Genomic DNA, 18416 nt, shown 5'->3' with positions numbered 1-18416 from the left:
GCATGGCTCTGCATGGCTCTGCATGGCTCTGCATGGCTCTGCATGGCAGTAGAGAACTGGATAGGCACAGAGTCATCTCTACTCATGATGCCACTTTCCAACACATCTGAGGACAAGTCAACATCCCCATCTCTCTGAAGCATACAACCCTATTATTTTCTATAACGTTACTCGAGAACGACGCGTTATGACAATTTTAAAAGTAATCAAGACAGAGTGTCTCTGGTGACTCTTAGTGTGGGAATTTGAGTCAAAACTTTGCCTTCAGTAAAACTTGAGATCAGAAACTTCAAAATGGCTGTTTGTTTAATGACCCGCTCAGTAATTTGATGTATCTCTTCTTCTCTTCTCTCCTTGGTAATTACTTACAGTCTATAAACTCTGACACACTCTTCACTATTACACGTTAACGTTTTTAGATAGACTCTCGTTCCAAGGTGTTTTGTTTTTAATGTGCCTTGTTTCATCCTAATCTGTATTGTTCCACACTCCTGCCCTAATGATTTTTCTGCACCACGTTTGCAATCAGATTCATTTGTTTCCTGGCTAACACACTCAGACCAATGAGAGGAGCTGAGTAGCTCTCTCTCTCTGCACACAGTCTCAACCAGTATGAAGTCAATTCTGTTCACATCACACACTGAAGGGGATAGTTGACCAGCCACTTGATGGCCATAGAGTGTGTGTGTCCGTTAGAGCGTGTGCCTGTACATGCACGAACACATGCTCCCGAAGCCCATAACAGCCTTGTGGTCCAGACCTGGCTGACAGGTGACATTTTGTGTAGCCGTATTAGACAGATGTGGCATTAGAGTGGATTACAGGGTTACCCAGAGTGCAGCGTGTGGCCTGGAGGAGGAACAGGGAGAAGGAGGTAGTATTAGAGAAAGATACAGGTAGAGAAGAGAGCCTATATAATCCTGCTGGCTAATCGATAGTGGAGACAGACGCTGATGATGGCTGTCGATCAATCGTACTGGGCTGTGCGTGTGTGTATGTGTGTGTGTGTGTGTGTGTGTGTGTGTGTGCGGCGGGCCAAAGCAGCTGTGCTCCAGCCCCAGCTGACTGCCCCAGCGCCTGTCTGTCTCTATTGGCGCCAGTCGCACTGATACTGACCCTGTGTCCTCACCGCCATCTGAGACCCTCCTGTCCATCAGTCCCTCTCCCAGGGGGAGGGCCCTGTGGTGGGGGTGGGCTGCTGGACCATGGAACAGAAGGGAAAGGCACAATAGGTCTAGGACAAGGCTGTAAGAAAATGCCTCTTAGAGTGGACACACCCAAAACAACACAGATAAAAACATTTAGTATGCCACTTGTAACATTAGGGTTCAGGGTGCATTTTTTGGGGGGGGTAGGACACAACACAGCCACCAGGATAATACGGGGTGAAAATCACCATGAGTGCCCTCCACTAGTTTCTTCCCTTATATTAGAGTCGCAAAGTGTGGTTTAATAAATCGGGTATAGAATCATTCTAGAGAGAGGAAGTATCTATTTCAGGAAGTAGAGAAAAACACAGTAAAGTTGTGTCTGTTGTGCATCTCCAGAGAAGCAGGCCTTTACCATCCAGGCATGATGAGAAAACACAGCTCATGTTCATCTTAGTAAAGCTGTTAATAAATGGTTTCAACGGCATTAATATCAATTGTATTCAGGTGGGCCGGCATCATACAGTGTATTGCAGGAATAGAGAGAGAGAGAGAGAGAGAGAGAGAGAGAGAGAGACAGAAAGATATGGAGATGTTTGTTTATGGGTCTGCCTCTAGGAGGAGTTGCTGAGCAGCCATGTGAACGTTACAATGTTAGCAGATGGAGGGATAGAGAGCTGAGATGGAGAGGGGGACGCACGTGGAGCAAGAGGGGGGTTAGACTGAGTGAGCTGGTCCCTGAAGCGGAGGAAGGTGACGCTCAGGGGTCACACAGAGGCAAATTGACTGATCAATGCAGGAGGGTTGTCTGCCGTCCCCAGAGTCCATGCTGCACCTCCAACTCTAATGAACACAGGACCTTTACTCAAGGAAACACAGGCCTCTCCAATAAGAGCTGGGCCAGTCTATCAGCCCAGGGTCCCAGCTCCTATACCCCACGAAACTCTGGGCTATAGTGAATACAGCCTCTAAGAAGCTGAAAGTCACCTGGTGTAATGGCTCATATATGGTGTAATGGGAAACCACTGGCTTAAGGGCAGTGTGAACTTGTGGTCAGTGTTTTATCAATCTAATGGTTAATAAACATTGGGCCACCAGTGCCTTTATATTACGACGGCTACAGTATCAGTACCCAATATGTTATACTTATGCTCTTCAGAAATCAGCGGCTAACGATATCGGTCGTCGTCAATGAAACATCACAATAAGGTGCAGAGCATTCAATTTACTTGCTGGGGGGCAAGGGGACCCCCAGCTCCACTAAAACCGTTGACCGCTGTGTGCCATTTTTCAAGGGATTGTTAAGTAAAATGTGAATTATTTGGTTGTAATATCATAACCTCTTGATATATAATATAGAATACCTATATTGTGTTAATATAATCAGAACTACAAATGTCCAATTATTATTACATGCAAAACAATTGGACACGTTCAGCTCTATCATCAGAGTTATACAGCACGTAACTGCATGCTTATCATGCTCAGTAGACATCAACTGATCATGTCATTTCAGATACGTGAGGGTAGCCTTTGAGTGATATGAAATAAAAGTGAACTATACCTGACCGGTACGAGTGGTTTAAGTAAATCTCCCATCCTTTGTGGGCTCTGCCTGTCAAGCAGCTGAAAGGCGCATTTTACCGCTGTCTTGTTACCTGATGACGTGACATTGCAAGCTACCGGTAGAAACTTTGTAGAGTTGGCTAAACGTACTGATAAGTAGACCTAACATACTTTTTTTTCTCCAACCAATGGCAGCCTATCTAGCGAAGTACGCTAACATCATCCCCCTTTCAACATGATTTGTGTTATACTACAGTTTCTGCTGACAGACATGACAGGCTCCATTGACAGGCTACATTGATAGGCTCCATTGACAGGCTCCATTGACAGGCTACATTGACAGGCTCCATTGACAGGCTACATTGATAGGCTCCATTGACAGGCTACATTGATAGGCTCCATTGACAGGCTCCATTGACAGGCTACATTGATAGGCTCCATTGACAGGCTACATTGATAGGCTCCATTGACAGGCTCCATTGACAGGCTACATTGATAGGCTCCATTGACAGGCTCCATTGACAGGCTACATTGATAGGCTACATTGACAGGCTCCATTGACAGGCTACATTGATAGGCTACATTGACAGGCTCCATTGACAGGCTACATTGATAGGCTCCATTGACAGGCTACATTGATAGGCTACATTGACAGGCTCCATTGACAGGCTACATTGATAGGCTACATTGACAGGCTCCATTGACAGGCTCCATTGACAGGCTACATTGATAGGCTACATTGACAGGCTACATTGACAGGCTACATTGATAGGCTACATTGACAGGCTACATTGAAAGGCTACATTGACAGGCTACATTGACAGGCTACATTGACAGGCTACATTGATAGGCTACATTTAAAAAGCATTCTGACAGTACTGACAAACATGTTTTAAAATGAGACACCCGTCCAATGAGAGAACACGTGGGATGGCATTTTTGATGTAAGATCACTGCGATGCGACATAATGAAAGGCATTTGAAAAGCGATATTATACAGTGCCTGCATATGTTCTTTCAACCCACATACCTGATGGCTACCTGTCCTGCTAAAGTGTTTTAAAAGCCGAGATGAGTGGACACTGGGTTGCCTTTGGTTTGTGAAAGCAGATCGTGTGAGAGAGGTTGGAGGAGCCCTTCATTGTACTGTATATATAATCTGCTAATGGGCTTTCCCTATCCTGCTCTCGTACCACTCACCAGGTACGGTGCATCTGAAGAACCCCACCATAGAGACAGGTCAGAGACCACAGCTACACAGCCTCATGACACTACCTACCTACCTACGTACAATTGCAAACAAATGTACAGTACCTATTCCAAGATCACTCTTGTCCATGATTTAGAGTATGAGAGAGAGAGAGAGAGAGAGAGAGAGAGAGAGAGAGAGAGAGAGAGAGAGAGAGAGAGAGTAGGAGAGGGAGAGAGAGAGAGAGAGAGAGAGAGAGAGAGAGAGAGAGAGAGAGAGAGAGAGAGGAGAGAGAGAGAGAGAGAGTAGGAGAGAGAGAGAGAGAGGGAGAAAGAGACTTGTTCCTACACTATTCTGGACTGCTAGGCGAGAGTGAGGAAGGATTGGGCATGTATTTTATTTTATCACATACCTTTTGAAAAGTGTGGGAAACGGGGATAGGCAGGGGGAAATCATCTTCATATCAGCCAAAGAATAGTGCATTTCATAAATATTTATACCCTCTTTTATTTCATATTCATCTGTTGGAGGGGAGGCAGTAGCGAGCTGCTCCCGATCGGGCCTCATCGTACAGCTCGTAAGTTCACAGCCTCAATATCTGCAGGACATTTCATTTATATGGGGAGAACCACAGGCCAATACAGCCTCGCTATTCCTTTTGGACTAGAACTCAGCATACTGCTTGTGACATAGTACACGGTATCCAGTTTACAGAGGATTTAGATTATGTTGTGCATGTATTATATACTCATATTGATGGGGAATCATTATTATTTCACACGTCTTTGTAAGATATCGAATGTGTTTACATGTAGATATAAGGAGGCTACTTTCGATTAAACCGTTTTGTCAAGAAAACAATACCAACATTGCCAAGTGAGATTTGAACCATGTAGGGACCCCGTGATCATACTCTCAGTTCCCCTTTGGTCTTAAAAAGAAAACAGACACAAAAGTTACACAGCCAATACAAGCCCACAGTGAGCGTCAGAAAACACCCAATTTTAGTGTGTGCAATCAAACTGAGAAAGTGTAATTGCGTTTTAACACCAGAGAACAATAACGCTTCCCTCTCCATTTTTGACACGCCACCAAAAACACATTACGAGCGGAGGATACTGTACCTCCATATCATTTCTGCTTTTGCAATATAGCAGGAGAAGCGTTCTCTCTTTCGCGGAGAGGGGAGGCAAAAGGAAATGGCTGCAAGTAGCATGTCTTCATTAAAGTGTCATTCCCCATTATTTTGCTCCTATCTCAATTAGCGCTAGCTTTAATAAAGGGCCTCTTCTCTCTCTCTCTCTCTCTCTCTCTCTCTCTCTCTCTCTCTCTCTCCCTCTCTCTCTCTCTCTCTCCCTCTCCCTCTCTCTCTCTCTACTGATGTCTGGCTGGTGGTAGAGAGGGGAGAGAGACAGAGGAAGCACATCTGTGCAGTTTTTACAGGAGCGGCTGGTCCTCTCTGCTCTCCCCCTCTGAGAGCAATTAGGAGGAGCCGGCGGTGGCTAGAACAGAGCCGCTATGCGTCGCATCTAAGGCTCCATATCCCCCTATTATCACCCCTGAATCTGAGAGAGAGCTACACTCAGCTCCACGCTGCAACGCAACACCACCACAGGTCACAGAAGATCCCTCTCCCCAGTCCGCACACGGCACAGAGCGGTTGTCCCTCTCACCGAGAGAGACAGAGGGAGAGGGGAGGAGAGAGGGATGGCTTTATACCGAGCTGTAAACATGAATAAATGTAATAGCAGGAGATCACAGAGTTATATTTCAACCCGGGGGTCTCTTGGTATTCCCATTCAGCCATCCGCCTTTCCCTCGACTGCTTCCAGGGGCTTCCAGGGTCTTCCAGGCCCTCAGAGCTGCCATTTTATATTTAGGCCCCATGGCTGGGCCTGAGAACGGTAATTGAGCGCATACATTTGCACTGTGACGCCCTGTGACAAGCCCTCTGTGGAGGTGGTGTGAGCCTGGCTAGTCATCGGCTGATCTCTCAAATCATACTCTAATTGGGGGATATTAAACAAGCCATCCCACTTAGCCTTTGGGAGGGTGATCCATTTTCACTGCTCCTCATATTCACAACGTCAAGGCTTACTCAACCTCACACACCAGACACACATAGCACACACACACACTCCCCCACACCCGCTGACACTGTGGACACACACAACATGCACACACACATGGACCAAAAACACACACACACATATATATATATATATATACACACACATGTGTTATTGATGCTGGTTCAAGGCATCCACAAAAGAGGCATAACGTCAAGTGTTTTGATTCGTTCAACATTCCATTTTTAATGCACAGCCCCAAAGCAAATGTGCGAGACGTTTGTTGTTTAGAGACAGTGTCACGGCATGACTGGATGCTCAGCATGTCAGTCTCATGGGAACCCTCTTTGAAGAAATATCAACCGTGGACATGTGAAGGCCTCCCCTCACGTACAGTATGTACAGTATGTACAGTAACGGCACGGTAGTATGACGTTTTTGACCTTTTAACCTTCTATCATTTGGGATTTTCTGTTAGCTTTTGTATTCTATACGTTTTTACAAACAATAAGTTACTTTCAGCTACAGAAATGTTACTTATGATCCTGTTTTTGTAAAATTGGAAGATATGGAGTAATGCTTATTATTACAGCGTATTAACTTTTCTTTTTCTTTTCTGACATAAATATAGTTCATCTTAGGAGTCTTTAAAACTGCTGTATGTGAAACTGTGAGAGCTGGGTAAAGACAATCAGTCCAGTCAGTGTGTGCGGCTATGTGTTGTCGGTGAAATAGCATTCCAGAACAGTGTAGGAACAAGGTCTGTACGTCTCTCTCTATACCCCTCTCTCTCTCTCTCTACCCCCCCCTCTCTCTCTCTCTCTCTCTCTCTCTCTCTCTACCTCTCTCTCTACCTCTCTCTCTCTACCTCTCTCTTTCTCTCTCTACCTCTCTCTCTACCCCTCTCTCTCTCTCCCTCTCTCTCTACCTCTCTCTCTCTCTCTCTCTCTCTCTCTCTCTCTCTCTCTCTCTCTCTCTCTCTCTCTACTCTCTCTCTCTCTCCTCTCTCTCTCTCTACCTCTCTCTCTCTATACCTCTCTCTCCCTCTCTCTCTCTACCTCTCTCTCTCTATACCTCTCTCTCTACCTCTCTCTCTCTCCCTCTCTCTCTCCCTCTCTCTCCCCTCTCTCTCTCCCTCTCTATACCTCTCTCTACCCCTCTCTCTCCCTCTTTCTACCTCTCTCTCTACCTCTCTCTACCCCCCTCTCTCTCTATCTCTCTCTCTCTCTCTCTCTCTACCCCTCTACCTCTCTCTCTACCCCCCCCCCCTCTCTCTCTACCTCTCTCTCGCGCTCCCTCTCTCTCTCTACCTCGCTCTCCCTCTCTCTCTCTACCTCTCTCTCTACCTCTCTCTCTCTCTCTCTCTCTCTCTCTCTCTCTCTCTCTCTCTCTCTCTCTCTCTCCACAGAGCCCTTGAGAGGTCGATTCAATTTACCAGGGCAGCAGTACATTAGCATAGGCTAAAACCATGACCGTAGGGTACACATTTTAATGATGAAACTGTTGTTTATCCAAATCAAGGGCATTAGTTATGTTTTTGACAAAAGACAGCTGTGATCAGTTGACCTATTTTACTTTGAGTGCTGTGGGACAGTGTTTATAGAAAAAAAGGGTGATTTATAGGCACGACCGCTCGCACAAATTCTCCCCCTCTCCTCAACGTATATGTATTAATATATTATACGCCAGGCACACCAGGCACAGGAAGGCATGTATTGAGGAGCATAATTGCTGTGAGGAAACATTCCTCGGAAGAGCTTGGCACATATTAAAAGCAAAAACTTGTGATAATATTCCTAATAAATCCTGCGCAGGCCTCAGACTCCTGACGTTAACAGCAACACAGCACTTCGTCTTCGTCGGGCTCCACGATTCGAGATTGGTCACAAACAATCTGAGTGGCGCCGGATTGCTAAGGCAGATACAGCGGCATGCACTGCTCCACTCATAAATCTCCTCTTCCTCATATGCAAGTGATGCTCCTTTTTAATTGATCATTTCTCGAATAGCCCGGCTCTGTTGTGGACCCAAGTGTTCTCATGAGGGGGAGACCTATAGCATTCGGCTCCGAATGAAGGATCACATTTGCAAGTGGGGTAATTATTTAAGAAAGACAGGGGCTTGTCTGTGTGTTTCTGTACGTATCCACGGGAGCATGCAGCTTTACTCAAGGTAAACCTGTGAATGTTTCTAACTGTTTATCAAGATGTTTATATGTAAACGTGTGCAGCCAGCGCAGTGTATATAAACACACAAATAGGAAGGTGTGTGTGTGAGAGAGATGAGAGGGAGAGCAATTGCTGCTGATTGGCTTCATGTGATTTGTGTTCGCAGCCTAGCGGGCTATATCGTGTGTGTGTCTTGTGTGCTTGAAAGTGCTTGCGTGCACGTGCCTGTGTGTCTTTCTTTTGGTGCGTGGGTGTGTATGTGGGTGTGTGTAGTAGAGAGGAAGAGCGAAGTGCGTCTGTTCCCTTGTCCTCCTCTCTCTATGTGGGTCACAGCTGAGGACCTCCAGGAGGACAATAGAACAGTGTCAGACACACACCGTGATGAATGGTGGAGGACAGAGCCCATCCTCTACACCATTACACCGCTACTAGCCCCAGCACCCGACGTCACCAAGGCGTTATTTAACCAAGGCGTTGATTTCTTGCAAATAATGGACTGGGACGGAGAGGATATAAAAATATATATATGAATGGAGAACTTTGGAAGCCCCGTACGTTATTAAGGCTCGTTAATTCTTAATAACCGATGTCCCAAAAAAATCTCCATCTCGTGTACGGCTGATTCTCATCAAACCACTTTAGTGTACGCGTCTTCAGCCTTCACAACGGCCCTTTCTCTCACAGCGCGTCTGCTTGACTCCGAAGAGAAGGGATCGAGCTTGTTCCTTCCTGCTTGTTCAAGGTGAAATATGAGGGGTATCAGTACTTTTCTTTCAGACGAACTGACGCTCGTAGCGTTCAGTCACTGTTCTGAAGGATGTGGGGGGTGTTTTGCGTCGTGTTTATGCCCGCCTGTGTGAATCGTGTGCAACACCTCAGTGGTGTTTATGTTCATACTGTATGTTAAGATAAGATGAGCTCCGATTTATCAAACACTTTTAGCCCCCTGAGAGCCTCTACAATGATCAATATCTACATACTACCTATCTATATACATACTACATATCTACATACATACTACATATCTATATACATACTACATATCTACATACATACTACATATCTACATACATACTACATATCTATATACATACTACATATCTACATACATACTACATATCTATATACATACTACATATCTACATACATACTACATATCTATATACATACTACATATCTATATACATACTACATATCTACATACATACTACATATCTACATACATACTACATATCTATATACATACTACATATCTACATACATACTACATATCTACATACATACTACATATCTATATACATACTACATATCTACATACATACTACATATCTAAATACATACTACATATCTATATACATACTACATATCTACATACATACTACATATCTATATACATACTACATATCTACATACATACTACATATCTATATACATACTACATATCTACATACATACAGCACCTCAATTGAATGTGTGGCATAGCATTGGTTTGAGGTTAAATCCTGATTTGTTATACAGTATTTCACAAATAATCGAGGAATGCAATGGTTCTCACATACATACCATGTGTTTAGCGTGTGATAATAGGGGAAACATGAACATAGCAACATTCAAAAGTAGTATTTATGTGTTGTGCAAAATGCAATCTGGCCGAAGATACAGCCCAGCAAAATATGTTGTATCTTGGTGAGAATATTCATTTCAAATCATGTTTCCACGAATGATAGATGAACACAGTGACGTATATAGTAGTGAACATGTAGAACATCACGGTGGTGTGATGATTATGGTTCCACACCAGTAGGGGGAAGAGTGTCCAAAGAAACAACCGTCAGTACATTAACAAATTGAAAAGTGTTAGGCTTCTTCTCAAACAGACCAAATGTACATTACAGATAAGCATGTATCATTTTGATGAGCAAGTCCATTTTTTTTTTTTTTTTTTTTTTGAGGGGGGGGTTGTTTCAAGTAAACTTGGATTGTGTCAATTAAGGCCAGGAAATCAGGAAGAAGAAAACATTGATCTCAGAATAAACTCTCCCGCTGTTCACCACGTCCATTGGTCATTACAGTCGAGTATATAACCAGACATACTGTACTATATGTGTTCAACTGCATCTGTGTGGTTTGCAGCAGTATTGTATTAATCATGTTCAGACGAACAATTCACATCGTCTAGTCGTTACCTTGAGTAGTACCTGTGATCATCTCACACACCTCTGCTACACGCCACACAGAAACACGTACATCACACGTGCTCGTGCACACACAAATAGACACACACACACACACACACACACACACACACACACACACACACACACACACACACACACACACACACACACACACACACACACACACACACACACACACACACAAACATAGACATGTGCACACACACACACACAAACATAGACATGCGCACACACACGCACACAAACATAGACATGCGCACACACAAACATAAACATGCACACACACACACACACACACACACACACACACACACACACACACACACACACACACACACACACACACACACACACTGTAATGCCACCGTTTTATTGATGGTCTCGTGAAATCGAACTGTTATAATTTATCTCATTCAGGCCTCCAGTTTGAAACTCTACCTTCCCCGTTTAACAATCTGTACATGGAGCAGGGCGGCGGCAAAGCCCAAACTGACATGATTTTGTTTTAAGGGTTCAACAACTCGCTTGTTGTACAGCACAGTAATTAGCACAGCACGCTCACGTTAATTAGCCCTGAGTGTTATCATTTTATTAATCGCTACTCGGGAGAGGGAGAAGAGACGATACAGTTTCTATAGGATCACTTGGTGGTCTCCAGTCTCTGACCGTCAACACAACCATCAGCGCACACTACGAGCATCATGGCAAATGGCTACACCATTCATTAAGACCTTTTATGCAAATTATGTTTGTTTTATAAACAAATTAACAGCCCAGATTTCCCGAAAACAGGTGCTGTGGTGTGACTGCGCACTAAATGATGTGATACTGAAGGAATTAATTAGAGCCCAAGCAGTAATTAGATGCAATAATTTGTGTGATTAGCGGGCTGTTTAAGATGGAACACACATACACCCACCCACACACACACTCTCACACACTCACTCACCATGCACGCAATCCCTCGAAGACAATCGCACGCACGCATGTGCACGCACGCACACACACACACACACACACACACACACACACACACACACACACACACACACACACACACACACACACACACACACACACACACACACACACACACACACACACACACACACACACTAACCCATAGACCGTGAATGCACGACTGTGGTGTGCTTGTTGTCCCTCTTCACTCACTGAAGAGATCTCCCATCAACGTGTTTTAGAAAATGTTTCATTAAAAAAACGCTGACATGGCTGAAGCTAATTACAAAAATGAGCAGTGCCTCTTACCCCCCCCTCCTTTCTCTCTTCCTCAGTTAAAGAGCTTCCTAACCTCAAAGCAAAGGGGATGTTTACACACACAGCACTCCTATATTTGGAAGAGGCTGTGAAAGAAGCGAGCCATTCTTAAGCGTTACACATGATCAAAATCATAAAGTATATAATACATTTCTGCAAATTCAGTATATTTGGTTCTGGTTCTGGTTCTGTATATGGGGCTGCTCTGTATTTCTGTGGTAACATAGTCAGGTAGGATCCATGTGCCTTGCAAATGGGAACATTTTCACGAAAGCCAGATAGAGAAAAGAGAGGCAAATATGTTAAGGATGTGGCTAAAACTAATATTACGGGAATGAATTGCTATTTCTTGTGGTGACATAACATCGTCAAACAATTGAACCCAGACCTATAGAAGCACATACTGTACATGTACACCCACAAGCACTTGCACAGTTCTGCATTTGCGTGTGTTGAATGTTTGCCGTTGATCATTCCCGTACTGTAACCTGAGATCGTACCTTCTCTCATGTAACCTAAAGGGCCTGTACAATCATGATTGGTAGCACAGCATACTAATCCTTCAAATCAGAGGAAACTAGTGCCTAATACCACTTTAATCAGGGCCTTTGCATGATACTTGAGTTTACAGGGGGTAAGAGGGCAAATGATTCCATACCTCAGCATACCTGCATAGCCCTGTGAGTAAAAGTAGAGATGGACTTTTTATGGTCTGTCGATGGGATTTTCCCATCAGCACCCTCCTCCCTCTTCTCTTTCGCCCTTCTTCCATATGTCTCCTGTGACAGAACGGATTACTGGGAACAGGTTGCATATCGCTGCTTATTTGAGAGCTCTTGGAGTTTCACATGGCACTCAATAAGTTAACATCACCCCGAACAGACCCCTTCTCCCCCTACGAGCCCTCGTCTCTTCTCCTCTCTGTTCCACACAGCTCTTCTGTCTGAGAGGTTGAAAATCGTCTCTATCTCAGCGATTAAAGAAACAGATTCCTCCTTGCATAGCTTTTTTTGGGGGGGATTTATAGTAGCGACATGAGAAAGAGTTTTGAAAAGTTTTCAGTTTTGGTGTAACATATTGCGGTGTGATGGACAGCTGAGACAGGGGGTGGAGCAGGACGCTTGGAGGGTAGGTCTACGTGAGCGAGTCTAAAGGTGACATGCGTGGCCTTATCCATGTACAAACAAAGGTGATCTATTATATCGACAAGATAGCCAAGTTACCGCTCTAACAATGGAAATACACATCCTCACTGATCGAAGGCAGGCGAGATCAGGTGGGACCATTCTAGCCAATGAAAAGGGAAGATATGCGTGTGAACAACAGGTGTAAAAGTATAACTTTAGACCGTCCTCTCGCCCATAACCGGGCGCGAACCAGGGACCCTCTGCACACATCAACAACAGTCACCCACGAAACATCGTTACCCATCGCTCCACAAAAGCCGCTGCCCTTGCAGAGCAAGGGGAACTACTACTTCAAGGTCTCAGAGCAAGTGACGTCACCGATTGAAACGCTATTTAGCGCGCACCGCTAACTGAGCTAGCCATTTCACATCCGTTACACAGGCACGTCTAAATGTACTCATATCAGTACATTTGTAACAGCCTGAACATTACAAAACATATATTTGATCAAATAAACCTCACGTAATTCGACACTCTCTCAGAGACCTCCGTACAAAAACGGACTTATCTCACACAGACAGATTTTGGGCGGAGTAAATCCTCTCGTCTTCACCTGTTCCTCTCTGGTACAACTCATTTGCAACACTGCAACTCTCCTCGCTGTACAAAACAATTGTTCCTCAAGGCGTTTCGGGAAACAAAAGACATCTGAATAACTGACAACTCCAAGTAAGATGGAGATGTGCATATTGTGCTATTGTTGTTTAGTTGATATCTGGACCCCTGACATCATTTCCAGGTCTAGGAACCATAGGACCATAAGACCCATTGTACCACTCCATTAACCCTCATGTAAGTTAATGATAGGAGCTAGCCATCATGTAGAGATGCACAATGAAGAACAGATCGTTCTGAACCCTCTCCCTCCTCATGAAAAGTAGGGCAGAAATACTGGGATCATAATTGTAGAATAACAAGAGAAACCTCAGGGATGTAATTTGTCATCTGGCACATTAAAAAGGAGAGCAGAGTGGGGAACAACATGTATTGCTCTTTTATTTAATGACTGCCCATCCTCCCCTCCCCTCCCCTCCCCTCCCCTGATTACTAAAACTTTGATATCTACCTCCTTTAATAATGAGAGAAAATGGTCTAGGCTGAGAACGTATGGCGTTTAAAAAGGCATTAGCAAAGGGATAAATATTGTTGTTGGAAACAAGCTGGTAGCAAATAAATAAGCACGTGATGAAGTGTGCGATTTGTGGGCAGAAGCTCTACACCTCCCTTTCGAAACCAATTTGAGAGGGAACTTTGAAACGGAGTTAGAATTTGAAAATATGAATTTGAAAATGTTCCCTTCAGAACTGTCCAACAAGCAAGAAGCTGGTTTGAACATGAAGATGGTAGAATTATGATGGGATTTTGTCCCGATGAATTAGACCAGAGCCTCTCCAGAGAGCTGAGGGAGACCACACCACATCAATTATTACCAAACATAAATCCAGCTGTTAGCTCTCATTCCTGAATACCTCAAATTAAAATTTGAAGTTGAAATGAATTCTGCTAAAAGAGAAATCACAGAGGGTAAAGACCAGTGAGCCATTTCTCTGACTGGGGGGGGTTCTGTGTCTGAGGAGTTTTGACACATTTATGTGTAAAGTTGGTATGAAGCGAATCTATTACCATACAGCTTATCCATGGTGAGCATTACCGCGCCGCAAAGAGAATTAGCATTCAATGAATAAAATGTAAAGGAAATGGAATAATAAAGGATTATGTGTATTATACTTCCATCCTATTTTCTACTAATCTTCACCGGGGTCAGTGTTTTATCAAAATTGATTTCCTTTCTCAGGGATCCCGTGGTTTCATAACACCGTACAGTATTTGTTGGTTTGTGGCTTTGTCTCCATGCAGCTACTGTGTTTGGATGGTAATCTCTGTGCTGGTGAAAGGTGTGGGGGATTACAATGTGATTCATTCATATTAGACCACAAAACACAACAAGGGTGAATAGGCATATGCAGTCATACACACTGGAATGGGCGGATCACCCAGGATGGTTCTATCCAAAGATGGACACCGCAAATGAGGGACAGATCCACAGGGGGTAGACAGTAGGGGTTGCTCATCAGTTGTTGCATCTTGGCGTAGTTTCACTGCCAGTAAACGTCTCAGCACAACAGATAGAGTGATACTGCTGTCATATTGGCCATGTGTCTATGAGTATAGACTAAAGCATGTCATGACATTCTCCTCAGCAGCAGACGGAGAACCCCCCAATTAAAAACCCCGGGTAATCACACAGTGGTATGATATGTTATATTTAAACTTCAGCTGTTTGAATATATTATGTGAAACCTTAGCTTTTGTTTGACGGTTATTCTTAACTCTCAGGACTTAGCAACAAAAGTAAAGTTCAAAGCACATGCTGGAGGGTTCATAGCTAATGGCCGCCACTCGCTCGTTTGGCGGTTGGTTTGTATTTGTTTTCCATTTTGCACAGCGACCTCTCGCACAGAGCTGGCTTTTCCTCTGGTGAAGGGTTACTCTGCTGCCTTCATTTCCCCCTGATTATCTTGAGGCCTGTCATCTTTCTACAGCTACCCCCCCCACACACACACACACCATCCTCCCAGTCCTCTTCCTATTAGATGTGAAACACTCCAGTCAATAATATTGTACTTGCCTTCCCATACACCCGTCTCTCTCTGTGTGATCGGCTTGACTGTAAAAGAGTCAGGAGGGAGGTTCACATCGGAAAGTTCAGCCAAATGTTATCAACCACGGGGATATTTCCTCCTCCCCTCCTCCCCATCCCCCCTCTCACCCCTTCTAAAACCTGCAGCCAATAACAGCCAAGCGCCACTGATAACATCAACAGCTGTCAAAGGCCCAGGCAACTTTGGTTGTCTCATGAACCCAAACACTTGTATTCCCTCATTCCTTTGATTGTTATCCTTCACTCCCTCCACCACCCCTCCGAGCCTCCCTCTCCTCCCTCTCCTCCCCATCACTCACTTCAGTTTGATTCGCCTGTCAGATGGCCTCTGCCAAGATCTCTGCAAGGGGGGTTAGGGTTGGGGTAATGGAGCAAGGAGGGAGGGGGGCGATTTATAAACTGAGAGAGCGCCTCTTCAAAAGTTTGGCATGCTTTCAAAGGGAGAACCGAGGCCTGCAGAGAGCATGTCACCACGGCCTCTTCACTGATTTCTTCTTCTCCTTTCATTTTGTTTTACAGACCACTAGGGGACGAGGGAGGGCTTTTAATTGGTATTATTTATGTTATTATTATTAATTTGTATTATCTTACTGCCCTTATCTGCAGTGCTCCACCACCACCACCACTACCATCACTGCCTGCCCAGGATGCTCTAGCGCCCCTGAGACACAGTGGCACCCTGGGCATGAGGGCACCAGTATCCTGCCAGGGATAATCCACTTCCTGGGGCTTTGAATCGCATCACAGGCAGCTGTCACGCTGCTGCTCCCCATCCATCATTTAGTCAATGAGAAATACTGATAAGAAAATGCAAACAAAACTCAGGCCTTTGTTCTCCATTTGATGGGCAACATGACAGCGTTGCTGGGAGACCAGTTCAGCAGTCCGGCGCAACACAACTCTTTAAGACAAATGCTGTGGGGTGTTTAATCATATACAATGTTGATATATCTTGGTTGATGATGAGAAGGAGTTGGTTCCAATGCTGTTCTCTTCTGATGAGCATGGAATGGTTGTGACTGCCAATCATTTGAAACATAAAATGACTGTTCATGATCTGTGTGTGTGCTGAAGAGACAGGAAACTCTTAATCATAGACAGGAAGGAACACAGAGAGAGCTGCAATGTCTCTCTCGTCAGAACAGATTTGGATTTATGTATGAGACACATTAACAGTAGAATGGCATGCAGCACTCGTACACTTCGCCAACATGTGACCCTATGTGTGTGTGTGTGTGTGTGTGTGTGTGTGTGTGTTTGTGTGTGTGTGTTATAGGGGGCTGTCTTTGTTGATGGGCAGGGATGGCATACTGGCCCTCTCTCCTTGACTCCAATAACTCCAATAACAGTGACAAAAAAAGGGAACATTTACTTTTCACTAAATCATAAACATGAAATATTGAGGAATACAATTACAAGTTACACAGAAAGGCATTTGGGTTTTGCGTGTCAAAAAAGACACACGTTAAATAGCACTATAAGCCTTTAATTTGACACATCAAATAACAAAATCCTATTATTGAATATTGTGTGCGCTGAATTTGCATGCGCAAGCCAAGCGCCACCACTCTGGTCAGAAGCACTGTCAAAGCTGTAAAAAATCTCCAAACCAGCACACAAACCGGCCACAACGTGTTTACAACACAACATCGATAATAAGGCAATATTTGTTCGACCAAATGGGAAAATGTCTGTGTGATCATTTGAAATAAGATCAGGATCAAATGAGCAGGATAAAAAATGGCCCTGACATGCAACCATCCCAGAAGCAGGGGAGAAATAATGGTGATCCTGCTGCCTGCCTGCCTGCCAGACTGCCAGCCACCCACACCCCAAGCAGTTGCACCTGACTCATCCTAGCTAGTCAGATTAATATTCAAGGATTTTGTCAACACTGATGACAGTTTGGAAACTGGAGGTAGGCTTTCTCCCTACTACGTCGACTTCGGTTTGCAGTATGACAAAGTCACTCACAAATATCTTTGATACAGATGTTATTAGCAACTTCTGGGGTAGCTCGCTACACAATGACCAGAAACTGCAATCATTTTCAATATTCTTAGCAATGATTTAGGAATCCATGTGACTAATTATTAGCTAGGCAGCCACTTGTTTTTCTCATTTTGAAAATAACTACCGGTAGCTAGCTAGCTAGATAACAAAGTAAACAAGCTAGCCAGTTACCTAGCCCTGTTGCCCCAAGCTAATGCTATAAGCAGCTAGCTAGCTTCATCTGGCTTGTGTGTGTGACTTGACCCGCCCGGGTCCGACCATCATCAACCAAATACAAAAACTGTCGTATAAAATAGGGGTATTTTAGATGTTGACAATTGTCTGACAATAGCTGTCAATAACTGTTCCAGAGCCTGTGTGTCTGCCTCAGGCGGTAGGTGTGCGAGACAAAACATTACCATCATCATAGCAAACGTATCGGTGAATAGCTGTGGCATATGAAATAACAGTGATAGTGTAATCGGTGTGTAATAACTACGTAAAAAAAAAAAGATGAACGTTAAACTATTAAGTGACGTGCAGTCATATTCAGGTCCTGATTGGTCAACAAGCTTATTTGATGCGTCGAATTGTGTTATTTGACGTTTATCTTTTTTGACACACAAAGACCCAAACAGAGTTCCATAAAAAATATTTTTTTAAATCATTTTATTCCATCGACACATAGAAATCTGACATTGCAGCCACCTTTCCCTCACACCCAGAGTGTTTTATTACAATCAGTACCCATGTCTGCTTGCACTGGGGAAAATGTGCAAGAAATAATTAAATAAAGCGGTCCGAGGGTCGGGATTGAAGTGTTCCTGTAAGAAGTCCAGTGGTGCAAGCAATTTATTTCTTAACACATAGTTCATATTGTTTAAGGCACACTATATATCTGCCAGCGATGACAGGAAAATATGGCTTTAATACAGCATCACACACAACGGGGGACAGAA

At 44.1% G+C, this 18416-nt stretch overlaps 1 protein-coding gene across 1 annotated transcript in view; it reads right to left on the bottom strand.

Annotated features, from left to right (window-relative positions):
- Positions 1 to 18416, bottom strand: part of LOC118358473 (probable C-mannosyltransferase DPY19L3) — a 194834-nt gene that overhangs the window by 111967 nt on the left and 64451 nt on the right. The window lies entirely within an intron of this gene.

Source organism: Oncorhynchus keta, chromosome 2, assembly GCF_023373465.1.
Source record: "Oncorhynchus keta strain PuntledgeMale-10-30-2019 chromosome 2, Oket_V2, whole genome shotgun sequence".
Classification (NCBI taxonomy): domain Eukaryota; kingdom Metazoa; phylum Chordata; class Actinopteri; order Salmoniformes; family Salmonidae; genus Oncorhynchus; species Oncorhynchus keta.
Note: the sequence above shows the minus strand (reverse complement) of the source record. Positions and strands in the feature narration are given on the sequence as shown.